Source organism: Panthera onca, chromosome D2, assembly GCF_046562875.1.
Source record: "Panthera onca isolate mPanOnc1 chromosome D2, mPanOnc1 haplotype 2, whole genome shotgun sequence".
Taxonomy (NCBI): domain Eukaryota; kingdom Metazoa; phylum Chordata; class Mammalia; order Carnivora; family Felidae; genus Panthera; species Panthera onca.
The window spans coordinates 84,179,825-84,198,693 of record NC_138349.1 but is presented as its reverse complement, the minus strand read 5'-3'; the positions used below and the strand labels follow the sequence as shown (position 1 = coordinate 84,198,693).

The following is an 18,869-nucleotide window of genomic DNA, read 5'->3' as shown; positions in this document are numbered from 1 at the left end:
CCGAGATCAAGGGTCAGATGCTTAACTGAATAAGCCATGCAGGTGCCCCCTAAGAGAGACTGTTTTGAAGAATGTTTTTCACCACCACAGAACTCTTCAAAAGCCTCTAGGTCCTATCCCTTCAAATTATGTATAATGTTTTGAAAAGGCCTAAGGAGACCGACAGACATTAATAAATATTTATTGATTTACACTGCCTGAGATTATAAATGAATTAACAAAAAAGAACTGGAACCAAAGTACAAAAACTCTATCACACAGATTTTTTGTTTTTAACTCTTCTTGCCAAAAAATAACATTTATCTCAAGTGGAAAAAAGTAATTCTCTATGTGAGTCTTATTGAGTGTTTTTAATTGGGATAAAGAATCACAAGATTAACTACACTGACATTAAAAATAAAATAAATAAAATAAAATAAAATAACATTAGAATCACATGAGCTTAAAAATAGTAGATCACACATCACGGCCTCAGATGGGGAAAAATTAAACACAAACCCTATTTTTATTTTCTCCTAAATCCCCATGACAGTTATTTTAAAAGTCTACTGTTATGTAATACATTAATTTTTCTTGTTATAATTATTGTTATTATTATTACTATATGTTCCAGTTGCCGTTAATACCAAGGACACAGTATCTGTTCATTTGTGGTGACATTTCTTGTGGAGACAGCAGAGGGCGCTCTTCCATTAAGATAGGCTACTTTATCCGCTAGGAAATCTGCTTCAAAATGTTTACTGAAGAGCAAGAAATGAATTCTAATACAATGATTATCTAAATGGCTTTCTTCAATTTATCAGTTTTCCAAAGAGATCGTTTCTTGAATTTATATACCATTAGTAGTATTCCTGTCCATTCAATCATCCTTGAAAATGTATAAAAACCACAGACCGGCCAAGAAAAGTCATCCACTCACATGTACATAAAAACTCAGTGAAGAATTTAGGGAGATACTAAAAATATAACTGGAATATTTCCAAAATGTGTCCATTAATTTTTCAAAGCCAGTTTAAAAATTTCTTTTCTTATGGAAAAATTCAAACATAAAAAAGCAGAGAGGGGCGCCTGGGTGGCTCAGCCTGTGTAGTATCTGACTTCATCAGCTCAGGTCATGATGTCGCAGTTCGAGCCCCACATTGGGGTCTGTGCTGACAGCTCAGAGCCCAGAGCCTGCTTCCGATTCTGTGTCTCCCTCTCTCTCTCTGCCTCCCCCACTCACATGCCTGCGTGGGCCTGCGTGCTCTCTCTCTCTCAAAAATAAACATTCAATTTTTTTTAAAAAAGCAGAGAAATTAAAATGATGAACTCATAATCCCTATCCCTTCTCCACTACGTCTCCCCCAAGAAAAATACACTCTGGATGATTTTGAACCCAGTTCCAAAGATCACATCAATCCTGCCATCAATTATGTACCTCAGAAGGATAAAAACTTAAAAAAAAATAACCAAACAGTATTGTCACACCTAAAAAAATGAACAAAAATTCCTTAATATTATCAAATATCGGACTATTGTTACCTCGTAATTTTTTACATTGATTGGCTTAATGGACCTGGAGAAAGGTGTAGTAGACTGCATTTGATTATTACATGTCTGGAGGCACTTTGAATTCATAGGTCATTCCTTTTTTTTTTTCTTGTCCCCCCTTAAGAAATTAAGTTTACCTTGAGCCTTGTTGCTCAAAGTACAGTCCATGGGCCACCAACTCTGACAGCTTCTGACGGTTTATTACAAATGAAGAATTTCAATCCCACCCCAAACTACTGTCAGACTTTGCATTTTAACAAGGTCGTCGGGCAATTTATACGCATGTTCAAGGATGAGCACTCCTGTCGAGTTTCTTAGCGTCTGTATTTTGCAGATTGCAACTCTGTGATGCCATTTAGCATGTTCCTCTGTCCCCCGCATTCCATGTCACTGTCATTAAGTCTGCAGGACTGACCAGACTGAAGGGTAGAACTACTTCCTGGGTGTTTTGTGTACTCTTACCGGGTTGAGTGTAATGTCTGACTTCAATACTTTTTATGTTATCATGAGCCACTGATCATCATTGCTTTTGCCTAGTAAATTATTTCATAGTTTGCAAAATGATACACTACCTTTATCACCTCTTCTTTTATTAACTGAGATAATTTTAAAAAGAGAAAAGATTTTTCTCATCTACTTGATCTATTTGATCTAAAGTTTGTGCAGAAAATGTAAGCTCAGTTTTCAGAATGATAAGTCATTCCCTAGTCAGGAACCAAAGGTGTCCAGGAGGTTTTTTTAAGTGTAATTATGAATTCATGACATTTGAAAAAATCACATTTGGCTGTAATTCACCAAATCTGGTTCTTGTTGATTAGTCAGTTGATTATTTTGTTGATTTTTCGGTCCTTATGCTTACTGATTTTCAATTTGTCCCAATTGCGGCTATTAGGATACACTTCTTGATGGTTCCTGATTCTTCTGACATGACCATGAGGTCAGGATTCTTTGATACCTTTCCCTGCTCTCTGTTATCACAGTATGTTCCAGGCTTATCTTGTACATTTCCTGTCCCAGTCCTGAAATCAACCATTTTTCTAAGGATCCTTAACTGGATTTAGGAGAAAATGGTTTTTAGAGATTGGAAGTTATGCATTAGAATGGTACTCACTGCAGTTGAATAATCATTCATTATTGGTTCTAGGATATTTTCCAGGATAGAACTAAGAAATGCACTTTTATATGAGTATATATCTTGAGTTATACTAATAATTTCAAATTCAAATTTGTTAATACAGGATTTTTGTTTCTCAAAATTTTTATTATGAAAATCTTGATTCCTAATGATATTAACATAATCATTTACAATTTTATCCTTTTTAAATTTTTAAAAAATTTAAAAACAATTTTTTTAATTATATAATTTATTGTCAAACTGGTTCCCATACAACACCGGGTGCTCATCCCAAAAGGTGCCCTCCTCAATGCCCATCACTCACTTTCTCCTCTCCCCCACCCCCCATCAACCCTCAGTTTGTTCTCAGTATTTAAGAGTCTCTTATGGTTTGCCTCCTTCCCTCTCTGTAACTTTTTTTTTCCCTTCCCCTCCCCCATGGTCTTCTGTTAAGTTTCTCAGGATCCACATATGAGTGAAAACATATGGTCTTTCTCTGCCTGACTTATTTCACTTAGCATAGTACCTTCCAGTTCCATCCACGTTGCTACAATGGCCAGATTTCATTCTCATTGGCAAGTAGTATTCCATTATATATATAAACCACATCTTCTTTATCCATTCATCAGTTGATGGACATTTAGGCTCTTTCCATACTTTGGCTATTGTTGAAAGTGCTTCTATAAACTGGGGTACGAGTGCCCCTATGCATCAGCACTCCTGTATCCCTTGGGTAAATTCCTAGCAGTGCTATTGCTGGGTCATAGGGTAGATCTATTTTTAATTTTTTGAGGAACCTCCACAGTGTTTTCCAGAGTGGCTGCACCAGTTTGCATTCCCGCCAGCAGTGCAAGAGGGTTCCCATTTCTCCACATCCTCGCCAGCATCTGTAGTCTTCTGATTTGTTCATTTTAGCCACTCTGACTGGTGTGAGGTGATAACTTGGTGTTGTTTTGATTTGAATTTCCCTGATGAGGGGCGACATTGAGCATCTTTTCATGTGCCTGTTGGCCATCTTGATGTCTTCTTTAGAGAAGGGTCCATTCATGTTTTCTGCCCATTTCTTCACTGGATTATTTGTTTTTTGGGTGTGGAGTTTGGTGAGCTCTTTATAGATTTTGGATACTAGCCCTTTGTCCGATATGTCATTTGCAAATATCTTTTCCCATTCCCTTGGTTGCCTTAGTTTTGTTGTTTCCTTTGCAGTGAAGAGGTTTTTATCTTGATGAGGTCCCAATAGTTCCTTTTTGCTTTTAATTCCCTTGCCTTTGGAGATGTGTCAAGTAAGAAATTGCTGCGGCTGAGGTCAGAGAGGTTTTTTCCTGCTTTCTCCTCTAGAGCTTTGATGGTTTCCTGTCTCACATTCAAGTCCTTCATTCATTTTGAGTTTATTTTTGTGAATGGTGTGAGAAAGTGGTCTAGTTTCAATCTTCTTCATGTTTCTGTCCAGTTCTCCTACACTATTTGTTAGAGAGACTGTCTTTTTTCCATCAGATATTCTTTCCTGCTTTGTCAAAGATTATTAGTTGGCCATACATTTTACACATGCCAAATAGTATTAGAATAACAAGACAAAATTATCACCAATGACATAATTACTGAAAAAAGTTTTATGTTGGTTTTGTTTTGAAGTTATTTGTTCTTAGCATATATCCCAGTAAAAACGTACAGCCAAATTGCTGTGCTTTAAAATTAGTCTGAAATAATTCCCATTTGGTTCTGTCACCAACTCCATGCAGAAAGTTTATTTATTTCATTTTGTTTTCTGTGTTTAGGAATGCTTTTCATTTTCACTTTGATTTAATTTTGCTTTATGTATGTAGATCATTTTCAGGGTTCCAAAGTGAAATCTCTTAAAACAGGATGTATTCTGAGAAGTGAAGCCAGGAGAACCTATTTTCAAAAAGTCTACCTGGGTTGATTTCACAACAGGAAACAGCAGCTAAATCAGGTCAAAAGTGCACGTGTTCCGGGGCCAATGCAGCCCAGGTAGGAAGCCTGGCCGGCCGCTCTTGGCTCCTCAAAATGCAATGCGGGCCAGCTGAAGCGGTCTCCCGGTGCACAGCCTACTCATTTAAGAAGTGCTTGTATGTGTCATTCACGCACTGTCGTGTGTCAGGCTGTGAACAATCGTACCACACTTTTTGGGGGGGGGGGGGGGAATTGAGATCATGAAGGGAAGAGAGGCGAACATGTATGTTTAACCCGGGGGAGGTCATTTCATCTTTCCGGTTCTTTCATTATCATTATTATTTGTCTTCATGAAAATGATAAAGTTGAATCAGACGACGGTTCAAATCCTTGCGGGCACTTGGACTCTGTGCTGTTGCGCGCCTGGTAGGGGGATCCCCACGACGGCCCGTCCGCGCCTTGCCGCCCGCGAGCCGCTCGTCACACGGACCTGGAGACCGACGCCCTTCCCTTCGGGTCCGTGGGCCCACAGGACTCAGCGGAAGTCGGTTCCAGGACTCGAGGGGATGGTCCTGAGGAACGTGGCAGCGTCCGCCCGCGCGTGTGGGGAGCTCCAGTTCCGGAGGGGGCGACTCCCCGGCTGAGCAACACACCTCTCCTGAGACTCTCCCGCCGGGAGCCAGCCCGAGCCGGCCTCGCGGAGCAAACACGAGCGGAAGCGGAAGCGGAAGCGGAAGCGGAAGTGTCCGGCCGGCCCTCGTCTGTTCCCGTCGCCTCGCCTTCGGCACGCGCCATGGAGCGTGAAAACGCCTTGTTACCTGTCACGCCGAGTCGGGCCCCCAGATGACCCGGCCGGGCTGCGTCTGTCTGCAACCACACGACAGACTCGGCGCAGGAAGTGCCCGACCACCCCCCCCCCCCCCCCCCCCCCCCCCCCCCAGTCCACGGAAACCTGAGAAGTGCTGAGAAACTAACCGCCAGCTTGTGGGGTGACTTTGGAAACGGTAGGCAACCAAGATAACATATGATAATTGCTATACGAAAAGTAATCCAAACGCACGAAAGAAGGCAAGACTAACTTTGTGGGAAATGGGGACTTTCAAGAAGGCATTTTGGTGAGGTCTTGAAGGATAAGAAAACACACTGAGGACATCTACGGGGGCAGAAGTATAATAGGGAATATCTGGGGGAGGCTTACTATCAAGAGTATTTTAGGGGTGCTCGAGTGGCTCACTTGGTTAAGCGTCTGACTTCGGTTCAGGTCATGATCTCAGGGTTCATGGATTCGAGCCCTGGGTCGCGCTGTGTGCTGACAGCTCAGAGCCTGGAGCTCAGAGCCTGCTTTGGATCCTGTGTCTCCCTCTCTCTGCCCCTCCCCTGCTCATGCTCTCTCTCAAAATAAATAAACTTAAAAAATATTTGCAATTAGGGGCGCCTGGGTGGCTCAGTTGGTTAAATGACCGACTTCGGCTCAGGTCATGATCTTGCCGTCCCTGAGTTCAAGCCCGGCATTGGGCTCTGTGCTGACAGCTCAAAGCCTGGAGCCTGCTTCAGATTCTGTGTCTCCCTCTCTCTGCCCCTCTCGTGCTCATTCTCTCTCTCTCTCTCAAAAATAGGTAAATTTTTTTTTTTAATTTTAAAGACTATTTTAATATAAAATTCAAAAACTCAATATTTTTTATACTTTCATTATTAAAAACCAAAAACATGTCACGAAAGAAAACCTCAACTAAAGCAAACTATAGTCCCATTGCATATCCATATCCTCATGGCGGATCTAAATTTAACCAATAATAGCATATAAAGTAGCGAATGGCGAGAACGGTCCATACAATGTCCAAATAGTTTTTACAGTTCACGCTATTTCTCTCAGCTCCTCTCCTTTATATGAGTCAGAATCAGACATTTGCTAACACAGGTGCAGAGTGCTCGTATTCTAGTTTCACATGCCTGAAAACCAGGTAAGGACATTAGAAGTTGCTTATATTTGGGTGAAAACTGCAGACTCTGATTAAGCTCCAAGGAAGACCATCCCTGCCCTGCCTGCACTAGGATGTGAAAGACAACTTCAGGCTATCAACTTTTGTTTTGTTTTGTTTAAGCTTATCAGCGTATTGTGAGCATTTCTTCATGTCCTAAGTGTTGTTTTAAAACACAGCTTGGGGGCGCCTGGGTGGCTCAGTCGGTTGAGCGTCCGACTTCAGCTCAGGTCACGATCTCGCGGTCTGTGAGTTCGAGCCCCACGTCGGGCTCTGGGCTGATGGCTCAGAGCCTGGAGCCTGCTTCTGATTCTGTGTCTCCCTCTCTCTCTGCCCCTGCCCTGTTCATGCTCTCTCTGTCTCAAAAATAAATAAAACGTTAAAAAAAATTTTTTAAAAATAAATAAATAAATAAAACACAGCTTGAATTGGCTGAATATTATCCCATCCTTGTGCCTTCTCATATTTAACTACTCCCCCCACAGTAGGACATTTAGGTTGTGAATTTTCATTTTATAAATAATCTGTGATGACTATCCTTATGGTAAACTAGTTGTGCCCATATATGATTTTTTTCGTTAAGAAATGAATAGACGAGGGGCGCCTGGGTGGCTCAGTTGGTTAAGCGTCCGACTCAGGTCATATTCTCACAGTTGATGAGTTCAAGCCCCACGTTGGGCTCTGTGGTGACAGCCTGGAGCCTGGAGCCTGCTTCAGATTCTGTGTCTCCCTCTCTCTCTGCCCCTTCCCGCTCTCTCTCTCTCTCAAAAATAATCATTATAAAAAAATTAAAAATAAAAGAAATGAACAGAGGATCTTTATTGTACTTTTTAATCCTGGGTGTCTATGAAAAAAAAAAAAAAGACACAGAATGGTAAAATTGGCCACAGTTGAGGATATACAATAATTTAAAACATGATACCACCCTGCTTTCTCTCAAGCATTATTTCTCTCTCACATGGTTCCAGACACAAGTGGTATAAATGTTAGAATAAACAACAAATTTGAAGAAGCTGAATTTAAAAAGTTCTCTATTATAGATGTCTACAATCTGGAGTCAAACTTGGTCATAATCATCCTGGAACATTTTTAGGCAGCTTAGGGAAGTGATTTAAAAACTTCGTTGCACATTATAATCATCTGGGAATTTATTTAAAATAGGAATTCCTAAGTTCCAAGCCTCTAATATTCAGTGTATTCTTTCAGAACTACTGGCTGAAGACATAACTGTACTGGAGACCTGGTACACATATGCCTGAATTAAAATATTTAGCTAAATTGTCCTAAGTAATTCTAGGCCACACAGTATCCTTAGTATTCTCAAAATTGATGCTGATGATTATAGATTCATCACCTTGTGTTTTACCTCCAGATTCCTAACACATATTTGTTATATTTTCCCTTCTCTTCTTTCCTTTATCCCCCTCTTTGTAGTGATTTTCTAGGAGAGATTGCCTTTTATCTCAATGATTCTTTACCATATGTAATTTTCAAGCATGATCATGGAAAAAATGCAAGTTTTTCTTTTCAGATAAAGTTCTCTGTTAAGTGTTCTTCAGACATCAATTAAAGGAATAGTACATCTTCTGATTTGAGACTCTGGGCAGACTACTTGGAGCAGGTGATTTGGGACAGGGTGGTATTCAGGTCACATCGTGAACACAGAACAAACTGCAGAAGCAAAAATGTTTCAGGTCCATAGATATAAAAACTAAATCACACTTTGGACATATCTTCATCAAATACGATATGAAAAATTACTTGCTCAAAGGTAGCTGTGGAAATTTGTTACAACTTTTTCATTCTAATTTATCGTAAGAAAGCCCTATTGAAGATACTACACAACCCAAGGGAAAGAACTTGGACCTGGAGACTAAACTATAAAGGGACTGTAAGAAAGAGCAAAAAGGAATGAAATGGAGATGAAATAACTCACCCAATTATCCCTCCATGTGATGGATCTTGGAGAACAGCACGCGTACTCCTCTTTCCCACACACTATCAATCTACCAGTACACAACAGTGTGTCCTCGAAACAGGCTCGTCAAATTGCCTATTTTTTTCTGCTATGTTAGGATTTTGTCAGGGGTTCACCTTCTCAGGGAAACCGTGGTTTTGATTTTTTCATGCTTCCCAGATGTTTGCTTCATTCTCCCATCTTTGTAAATTGCCCAGTTTACAGTCCTAGGTAGTAAAATGGCTGACTATGGGGAGATCATCAACATAAGTGATCACAAATCAGATTGTTTCATGACCAAAAAAAAAGAAAAAAGAAAAAAAAGAAAAGAAATCATAAACTTGAGTTGTTGATAGAGAAAGGGAATTTGTTTGTAAAATCAAATGAAAGACTGGATGATCAAACAACAGAAGGAATATGACACATCTGGGTCCTAACACCACCTGGAACCTGACACCCATGTGCCCCAGAACTCACTCTCCATTTATTCTTCAGGAGATATTTGGATGCAGGGACACCAATCACACATTATTGGCCCAACTTGCTAAAGAGGAAGCAAAGGCTAGAGGGTATAAGTGGCTTCCTGAGTCCATACTGGCTACTAAGTAAGAGAGTCAGACTGGAAACGGGACCAGTCTGTCTCCAGAGCCTGAACTGGGAAACTCTACGGTCTGAACACACCTCACTTGTTATGTAATGTGCCAGAACTAATTTCTTAATGCCAGTCATAATTAAATAGACTAAAATCTGTTATTTATTCTTGTTGTGTTAAAATAAATGAAAATTAGTGAAAATTAATCGATGGTTTAATTCATATCTTCAATATATTTTCATCATTTAAGAAGTGTATCTAAAATACATTGAGTTGAGAAACCCAACATTTGAGATAGAAAATAAAAGTCAATCATGGTCGGTACTGTGGACCTAAAGGCTACTTACCTTTTTCTACATGCTACAAAAAGTAAACTTGGATTACCCGAGTATGGCTTGGAAAACAGCAATTGCATCATCATCGACAACAACAATCTGATGTACTGATGTTCCACCATGTTATTCTAGTATCTTGACTGTGACAGTGAAACTGATGACATCCTAACAATGCAAGCCATTATTACAGAGCCATAAAACCTAACTTTTAAATGTTTTTGAATTAACAACAAAACAAAGCTTCTCTTATCACTTACTTTGAATTCAGTATGTTGTAAGACTTATTAATCTAAAGGGAAGATTTGGGTTGGCATTTACCATCATCGTTATGTACTTTCATCAATAATACTCATTAAATGTACAAGCTGACCTTTATTATTTAAATACTGCCATTTATTCTGGGATCTTCTTGTCTCCCTGAGAATTAAATTCACCTAATGTTCTTCTTCCATGATGTACAAATCTATCCCAGAAAACCATTTGTAATATCTGAAAAGAAAAGTTAGCAGTAATTTCCTCTCTAGTTATTTTGTGTCTCTTTTAAAATATACTGCTGGTATAGTATGTGAAACACTTTAACAGAATTTCTCAAAGGTCAATTCTATAATTGTCATATCTCTTATAATAATCTGGTGGTTTTAAAAAAATCAAGGTTGAACCACTAAAAAATGAATTTTAAGAGACTTCTACATCAAGAAAGATGGAATAGAAGTACTTTTCTCAAATTCCTTTTGGTAAGTACAGCTAACAATCATGGACGTTATATATAAAAGAAACATAAAAAGACACTAGGGGCGCCTGGATGGCTTAGTGGGTTAAGTGTCTGGCTTCGGCCCAGGGCATGATCTCACAGTTTGTGAGTTTGAGCCCCACATTGTACTCTCTGCTGTCAGCACAGAGCCCGCTCTGATCTTCTCTCCCCCTCTTTCTGTCTGCCCCTTCCCTGCTCCCATGCTTTCTCTCCTCTCTCTCAAAAAACAAAGAAAGAAAAGAAAAGAGAAAGAAGAAAGAAAGAAAAAAGAAAGAAAGAGAAAGGAAGGAAGGAAGGAAGGAAGGAAGGAAGGAAGGAAGGAAGGAGACTCCTAAAGGCCAACCGGCAAGGAACATCAGTACTTAAAGAACAGAGCACCAAGTTTCCTAGTTTTCTTTTAGTTTCATATATTCCAGACAGGGTGCTGGACAAGAGGACACCCGGAAATGCAAATGGTACAAATGAAGAAGCTCCAGGAAAAACTGGATGTTCTGAGATAAAGGATCAGGAGAGTGGCAGCCTAGCAAGACAGAAAGCTTTTGGACAAACAAGCACTCTGCTTTAGCCAAAAGCCACAGAAGAAACAGAGGCTCCACCCAACAGCCAAGGGCAAGCAGGAGTCTGGTCCTCACCCTCTCCAGGCCGCAGTGAAATGCCCCAAACTCCCTGTTGGGGTGGCATCCCAGAAAACCCAAAGGGAGCCAGGGTGTTCATCCCCGTGGGGGAGTTGCAAGCTCACACGTCAAAGGTGTCAGCGGAGGCTACACAGGGAGCCTGGGCTTCCACTCCACCTCTTGCGATCATAAAGGGTCTCCCCACAGTCATGCTAGAATGGTGACAGAGGGGGTCCAATGAAGAGTCGAATTTTCCCCACTGCTCTGCAGGAACAAAGCCACCTGGACCCCATGGTGTCAGTGGAAGACACGTGGGCGGTAGTAATGACACACCCCTGACTCTCCTTGCCAGGTGCTATCAGCAGAGGCCTCCTGAGAAGCCAGAAGTCCCAGCTCTACCTGGCGGCAACAAGGAGATACCCCTGCAGATGTAAACAGAGGCTGAGGAGGGAACTTGGACTTCCACCCCACTTGGAAATAAAAGGTGGCATTCACCCTTCCTTCACCAGAGGGTTTCAGTGGTTCTGCTAAAACAGAACATTGAAATAAAACTTCAGGCCTCATAACATAATGCCCCAAATGCCCAGAATGTGATCAATTATGACTCCACACCAAGAACCAGGAAAATTCTAACATGAATGAGAAAGGGAACGGATGAAATGTCAAGATGGTCCACATGTTAGTATTATCTAAGAAAGATTTTAAAACAACTAAAAAAATGTTTCATTGAGTAATACAAACATGCCTGAAACTACAAAAGAGAAAATTTTGCAAAGAAATAAGAAAGTCCCAGGAAAAAAAAGACATAAAAAGAACTAAATGAAAATTTTTTAAATGTAAAAATGCAATAATCAGGATTTTTTTGAAGCCCTAAAGGGGTGATCTCAGAAACACAATGCAGAGGGTAGAGGACAGAATCAGGGAACATAAATACAAAACAGAAATTACCCAATCCAAACAACAAAGACAAAATAGATCTCTCCAAAAGAATAGTACCTCAAGGTCATGTAGGAATAGAACAAAAGATGTGATGTTTATTCCATCAGAGTCCAGAAAGAACACAAGCAAAAGAGAGGAACTGAAAAGATATTCAAAGAAATAATGGCTGACAGTGTCTTAAGTACGGCAAAAGACATAAACCAACAAAGTAAAGAATCTGAGTGAATCCCAAATAAGGTAAATCAAAGAAATCCACACCAAGGCCATCACAGTCAAACTTCTGAACACAAAAGACAACACAGGAATCCTCAAAGCAGTGGAAGAGAAACGATACCTTACATTTGCACGTATTACATTTCTCATCTGAAACCATGCAGGCCAGAAGGAAGTGTCACAGTATTTTAAGTGCTGAAAAAACAACCGTTGACCCTGAAATCTATATCCAGTGAAAATAATCTTTAACAATGAAGGGGAAATCAAGTTTCATATGAAGCAAAGATAAAAGAATTTGTCACTAGCAGACTTACCCTAAAGGAACGGCTCTCAGAAGTTCCCTAAACAAAAGGAAAATGACTCACATCAAAATCTTAGGACAAAAGGAGGGCAGAGAGAAGAACAGAAAAAGTAAAAATGCATTTCCTTCTCTTGATTTTTCTAAATCATGTTTGATGGTTAAAGCAAAATGATAATATTTGATGCGGTTTTCACTGTATAAAGAGGAAATATTTTAAATGATTACAAATAAGAGAAAGTAAAAGTAAGATTCCTGCATTTCACTTAAATTGGTAAAAAGCTGATACCAATAGACCATGATAAGATATGTATATACAATGTAACACCTGAAACACTATAGAGAAGTGAAGATGGAATTCTAAAAAATGTTCGGTTCAATTTTTTTCATAAGAAGTCATGAAAAGCAAAACAGAGAAATGAAAATTAGAACAGAAAACAGAAAATGTCAGATTTAAAACCTAACACTAAATGTAAATGGCTTGAAGACACCAGTTGAAAGACAGAGTTTGGTAAAGTGGATTAAAAATGTAACCTAACTAGGGGTGCCTGGATGGCTCAGCCGGTTAAGTGTCTAACTCTTTATTTGGGCTTGGGTCATGACCTCATGGTTCATGAGATAGAACTCCATGTCGGGCTCTGCACTGTCAGCATGGAGCCTGTTTGGGATTCTCTCTCTCCCTCCATCTCTGCTCCTCCCCTCCCCCCACCTCAAAATTGAAAAAAAACTTAAAAACAAAAAATAACCTAACTAGTTGTTGTTTACAGGAAACACACCAAATGTAATGGCATAGGAAAGTTGAAAGAATTATGAAATCTGTGAAAAAAACAGATAGTTATATTTTGCTGTGGGCAAGATGCAGAGCAAGGCCTCCAAAACCGATTTCTATTCTCTGTCTCATTATCTGCATGAACTTACCGTCTCTACCCTTTATTTTGCATAATCAGTTAAATGAGAGTTTTCCCTAAGGGGCTCCTAAATTCCATTTCAGCTTCCAGAGTTACAAAACAGATGATTATTTTGAATGAACCGGAATTCACTTTAGTCAGAGGAGATGCCGTCAGGCAACTCCGATTTCCCACTCCTCCCCTATAGCACAGCAGAGAGCCACGCACGAACTGCGTGGAAGCAAAGTGAGGAAACATACAGAAAATGTTGGCCTTCCTTCCACATTGGGAGAATTCAGGACTGCCCTGTTTCCACTACACAGTGATGTTTCACCTGTCGTAAAATTACAATGTTTCTGGTTTGCGACCTCCATTTGCAGTATTAAATGTTTCTTGAAACACTATGGTCAGCACTAAGACTTAACTGCTAAGTAACAAACAAGGTTTTAGTGTAACTAGAAAAATGCATGAAGCATTCATTTGGTCATACGGCCTACAGACTTCTCCTGGTTTTCCCTGTTATGGGAACAAGCTAATGACTGGCTCAAGTGTAACTACAATTGGCTGTCGCTCAGCAAATATCTGTTGAATCCTCTCTACGTGCCAGACACAGTCCTAATCAGTGAGGCAACCATGCTGGGCTGTGATCCCTTCTCTTGAGTCTGACCATGTGACTAAGACAATTTACTATAAGTCTAAATATAAGGTATGTGGCTAAGTGTAACCATGGGAGACAATGTAATGAGAGTGGACTCTGCCACCTTGGTGTGAGCACGTGCCATCCACGCGACCTCTCCACGCTTCAATATCTTCACTTCAAAATAAAGATGTAAGGATTATTCTATTTTTATATTTTTAATGTTTATTTTTGAGAGAAAAAGAGAGACACAGGAAGAGTGTGAGCAGGGGAGAGGAAGGGAAAGAGCGAGACACAGAATCCGAAGCAGGCTCCAGGCTCCGAGCTGTCAGCACAGAGCCCGACGCGGGGCTCGAACCCACAAACCACGAGATCATGACCTGAACTGAAGTTGGACACTTAACCAACTGAGCCACCCAGGCACCCCTATTTAGTTTTTAAATGTTTGTTTATTTTAAGAGAGAGAGAAAGCGTGCATGCGAGCCAGGGAGTGGTAGAGAGAGAACCCCAAGCAGGCTCCGTGCTGTCAGCACAGAGCCTGAGGTGGGGCTTGACCCCAGGAACCTTGAGATCATGACCTGAGCCAAAATCAAGAATCAGATACCTAACTGACTGTGCCACTCAGGCACCCCAGAGACAGAAGGGTTATTTTAAAGACTGAATGACAGTACTATGTGCATGGCCTGTAATAAAGGTTCACTAAAACTGGTTATTGCTAGTATTGTTATGCAAATTACATCAGTTTTGCAATAGAAGTTGAAGACAAAACACAGCACAGAGGTAGGAACAACAGAAGTTGAAGACAAAACACAGCACAGAGGTAGGAACAACAGAAGTTGAAGACAAAACACAGCACAGAGGTAGGAACAATAGAAGTTGAAGACAAAACACAGCACAGAGGTAGGAGCATTGCCTTCCTAAATATCTACTCATCGAAGTAGCATTGGGTAAGAAAGCCCGAAGGAGGCAGAGTGGACTGAGAGAAGTTTAGAATCCAGTAAAGCAGAGTTCACGTCTCAGCCCAGCCATAGGCTTCGTGAGTTTGGCAACTTCCTAAGCTTTTCTGAGTTTCAGTGTTTTCCTGTACAAATGGAGACAACCTGTCTTGCAGTGTTCAGGGCAATATCTGTGAAGCTAACACCTAGAGTGCTGCGTACAGGGCCCAGCATACGAAGAATTTGCCATAAAAGGTAGCAAATGTGATAATGAGGAAGAGGGGTGTATAAGTGGATAAGGTTTGAATCAGGACCCAAAGTTCTGATCCACAGTAAGTGAGAATTCTTTTACTTGGAGACATACTAACTCTCGAACTGGCAGTAGAGGCTCTGCAGGCTTCTCTGTTTCTCTCGGTCTCCATCCTTGTTCAGACTTCAGCCACGCTGAGAGTCTTCCCACAGACCTTGCTTCACTTAGGAAGCAAAGGGACGCTGAAGACGGACGGACGGGTAAAACAGAACCTCCGCATCTTCTCCGTTAGTGACACAGATGGCTCCTTTTAAAACCACACCAGGCAGAGTTTTACCTTTTACATTTTAAAGTCAGAAGTCATAAATTCTTATCATCTGTCTCCACGTTCAAATACTAAGACTGTCACATGGCCACAGTTCTGGGAGGAAGGGCCCCTTGGGTTATTGTAAAACTAGATGGTTATGATGTACAGTTCACGCTAATGAAGGTAGGCTTCCAGTCAGGAAGTGGAGTCACTCCCTGCGGTGAGGCCGTTAAGTAGCCAGGAATGAGACATGTCTATAATTAGAGAGGCATTAGGCGTTAGTGATCCCAGTGACCAGGGAGCCTGTGCCCGGTGGACTAGTCAGACTGGCTGGCTACCCACCCAGAGCAATTTCCTCCATCTTTCAAAGTCCGAAGCAATGTAATGAGGGGTGGGCTAACAAATACCACTGAGCTAAAATCATCCATTCAAAAACAATAATAACTCTTGTGAAAAACAGACTCGGAAACTGTGCACGCGTAGAGCAAGAACAAAGCAAAACAAAAATCCATGGTATCCAGAAAACCAGCAGATTGATAAGGCGAAACAAGGCAAAAGCAACTGCCACAACTATGAGTAGCAAATCACAGAGTAATTTCACCCCATTGTTCATCTTAATCCTTCACAGGATCTGAAAATAAAACAGCCAAGAAGTCCAGGACGAGTCATTACATTTTTCTGGAATATATATTTATTAAGAATGCAGAAAGTGTTCAATGTCAAGGGCCCCAGCATAATCATCAAGAACATTTTGAAAATGTGAGTTTTGGAAAAGACGGCAGAAATGTTACTTTACCTTCATTGTTTCACCGATGAAAAAAGTCAAAGCAGGGAGGAACAGAAGGAGAGTTGATGTAACCTCCGCTATTATTAAGATGCATATTTTCCTGTGCATTTTCTAGCCTTAATTTCTCATTCTTTTCCTTATTTGATCCACTGAGACAGTGACGTATCATTACTCACTTGTTACACACAAGAACACTAAATACCAGAGAGGATGAATACATTTTAACGTTTATTTATTTTTGAGACAGAGAGAGACAGAGCATGAACGGGGGAGGGTCAGAGAGAGGGAGACACAGAATCTGAAACAGGCTCCAGGCTCCGAGCCGTCAGCACAGAGCCCGACGCGGGGCTCGAACTCACGGACCGCAAGACCATGACCTGAGCCGAATTTGGCCGCTTAACCGACTGAGCCACTCAGGCGCCCCGAGGATGAATACATTTTAAATGCCCATCTTTGAAATCAGCTCCCTCTGAAGCTGGGTTCCTAATAAGTACACAGCATGTGTCTCGTCTAATATTTCAGAGCTACCAGCATTGGCAGAGCCAGAATTGAGATCCAGATTCTGTGGTGTCAGGCATCCCCCCTGGTAGGCCAGACTGCAAGACTATAAATTCTGAACACATCTCTGTGGACTGTTTGCTTCTAGTTGTGGAAATTCAATGGTATTAAAAAGGAAAATTCCCTGGAAGAAGTGAGTTAATCCAGAAACTGTCCAGTGGTACTGTAATAATTTTCCTTGTTTATTTACATATTTCATTTGTTGTGTTCATCGGTTTATCCTTATTTCCTAGAACAGAGCCTGGAACACCGTAAGTGCCTAATTAATAGCTTTTAGGATGAGCGACTTTATTATGTGTCTACAATATGCTGCTAGACCCTGTTTAAGGGGCTAGGACAATGGTGAAGAAATGAAGGTTCTACAATATGGAACTTCTAGTAGTTGAGAGAGATAGTAAGTGAGCACACAAACACCAAAATAATTTTCAAAAGAAGGTTATGAAGAAAATAAAGTGGGACAATGTGACACAGCATAAGTTGGTGGGCACCTCAGGGGAGTTCTTTTCGAAGTGTTGGATGCTTGAGATGAACTCTAAATCTCAAGAAGAATGCAGCTGTATGAAAATCTGCGGGGAGAGGAATTCCAGATAGAGAGGACAGCAGGTGCACATGCTCTAAGGCTGGAATAAGTTGGGGGACTTTGAGGAAGAGAAGGAAGTGTGGCTTGAGCTGAGAGGATGCACAGGAATGTGAAAGGAAGGGAGGCAGAAGACGTAGGTGCAGGATGGAGACTGGCAGTCCCTGGGGGACTTCAAAAATACTGATGCCCATTATAGATTCCAGTTATAAGGGAGACCATACATTTCCCTGTTTGACTTGTGTCATTTAGCATCATGCCCTCAGGTTTTATCCATGCTGTTGCAAGGGCCAGGATTTCCTTCTTCTTCTTGCAGCTGATTAATATTCTATTATATGTGTTACATATATCACATTTTCTTTATCCATTCCTCCATCAATAGACTTAGCTTGGCCATTGGGAATAATGTGGCAATGAATGTGGCGATGTAGATATCTCTTCACAGTACTGATTTCGTTTCTTTGGGGCCAGGGGCTGGGGAGGTGGGGGAAATGGGGAAATGTTGGTCAAAGTGTATAAATTTTCAATTGTAAGATGAATAAGTTCTGAGGGATCTAATGTACAGCATGGTGACCACAACTAACAATATTGTATACTTGAAATCTGCTAAGATAGCAGATATTAAATGTTCTCATCACACACATAAATGGTAACTATGTGATGTGATGAGTATGTTACTAATCTTACTGTGGTAATCATTTCACAATATGCATATATATAATTTATAATTTAAAATTTTTAATATTTATTTTTGAGAGAGGGATAGAGCATGAGTGGGGTAGGGACAGAGAGAGAGGGAGACACAGAATCCGAAGCAGGCTCCAGGCTCCTAGCTGTCAGCACAAAGCCCAACACAGGGCTCGAACTCACAAACTGAGAGATCTTGACCTGTATGGAAGTTGGACACTTAACCGACTGAGCCACCCCGGCACCCCTAAAATTTTACATTGATAATTAACCAGTTTGTCTAGATTGAGCTGTGCAAAAGGAGTATTTTTAAAAGCTATTTTTGTAATTTGGGGGCTATCTCCCCAAACAAAATTGGTTGGGAGAACCATTTACTTCAAGCATTTGGCAACTGTAGGCAGACAAGGCAGGTAACTCAGACTAATTATCATACCTTTTTTTGCCGAATATATGTGTGCATTTAAAAGAATAATGTGCTTCAACCTCTCATTTTCTCTGTTGGAGCACAGTCTGCCCCTATTTATTTTAATGCTTTTGGTTGCTGTTGGTAACTATGATCTTATGTTTCTGTTGATTCAATTTTAAAGATCGTACTTCATTAGATTACAAAAAGAGGGGGAAAGAAAAGCACCTTCAAATATTTAGATTAAAGCATCCTGTGTAGTAAGAGTCTGATTGTCAATTACAATAAACTTTGTGTGAGGAAACAGAGATCAACAGTAAAACCACAGAAAATGTCTTCCCCACCCCCCCCCACCCGCCTCTCCTTCAGTGGGTGGGGTTTCCTCTGGGGTAATCGCCGTGGGCTTGTCAGCCAGCCCTCCCAGTCACTGGTGCTCCTGCTCACCCCTCACAATGTACTTCACAGTCCTGTTCCATCAGAGAGAAAGAACTTTCCTTTACTGTTAATTAGAGTAGCCATGTTTCCTCAGGCGCAGGCAGCATTCTGAGGGATGATGTAACCCAAAACCAGGGTTGTGTGATAAGTCAGTACAATTTAATGCAATAGAG

The 18,869-nt window shown here is 40.8% G+C and overlaps 1 long non-coding RNA gene across 2 annotated transcripts in view; it reads left to right on the top strand.

Moving 5' to 3' along the window:
• The first annotated feature begins 5,349 nt into the window (after positions 1-5,349).
• The window catches only part of LOC132685567 (uncharacterized), a 36,344-nt gene continuing 22,824 nt past the window's right edge, over positions 5,350-18,869 (top strand). For both annotated transcript variants that reach the window (XR_013550619.2, XR_009613214.3), the window contains exon 1: positions 5,350-5,559. This is a non-coding gene — a long non-coding RNA (uncharacterized LOC132685567). The remainder of the gene's footprint in view (positions 5,560-18,869) is intronic.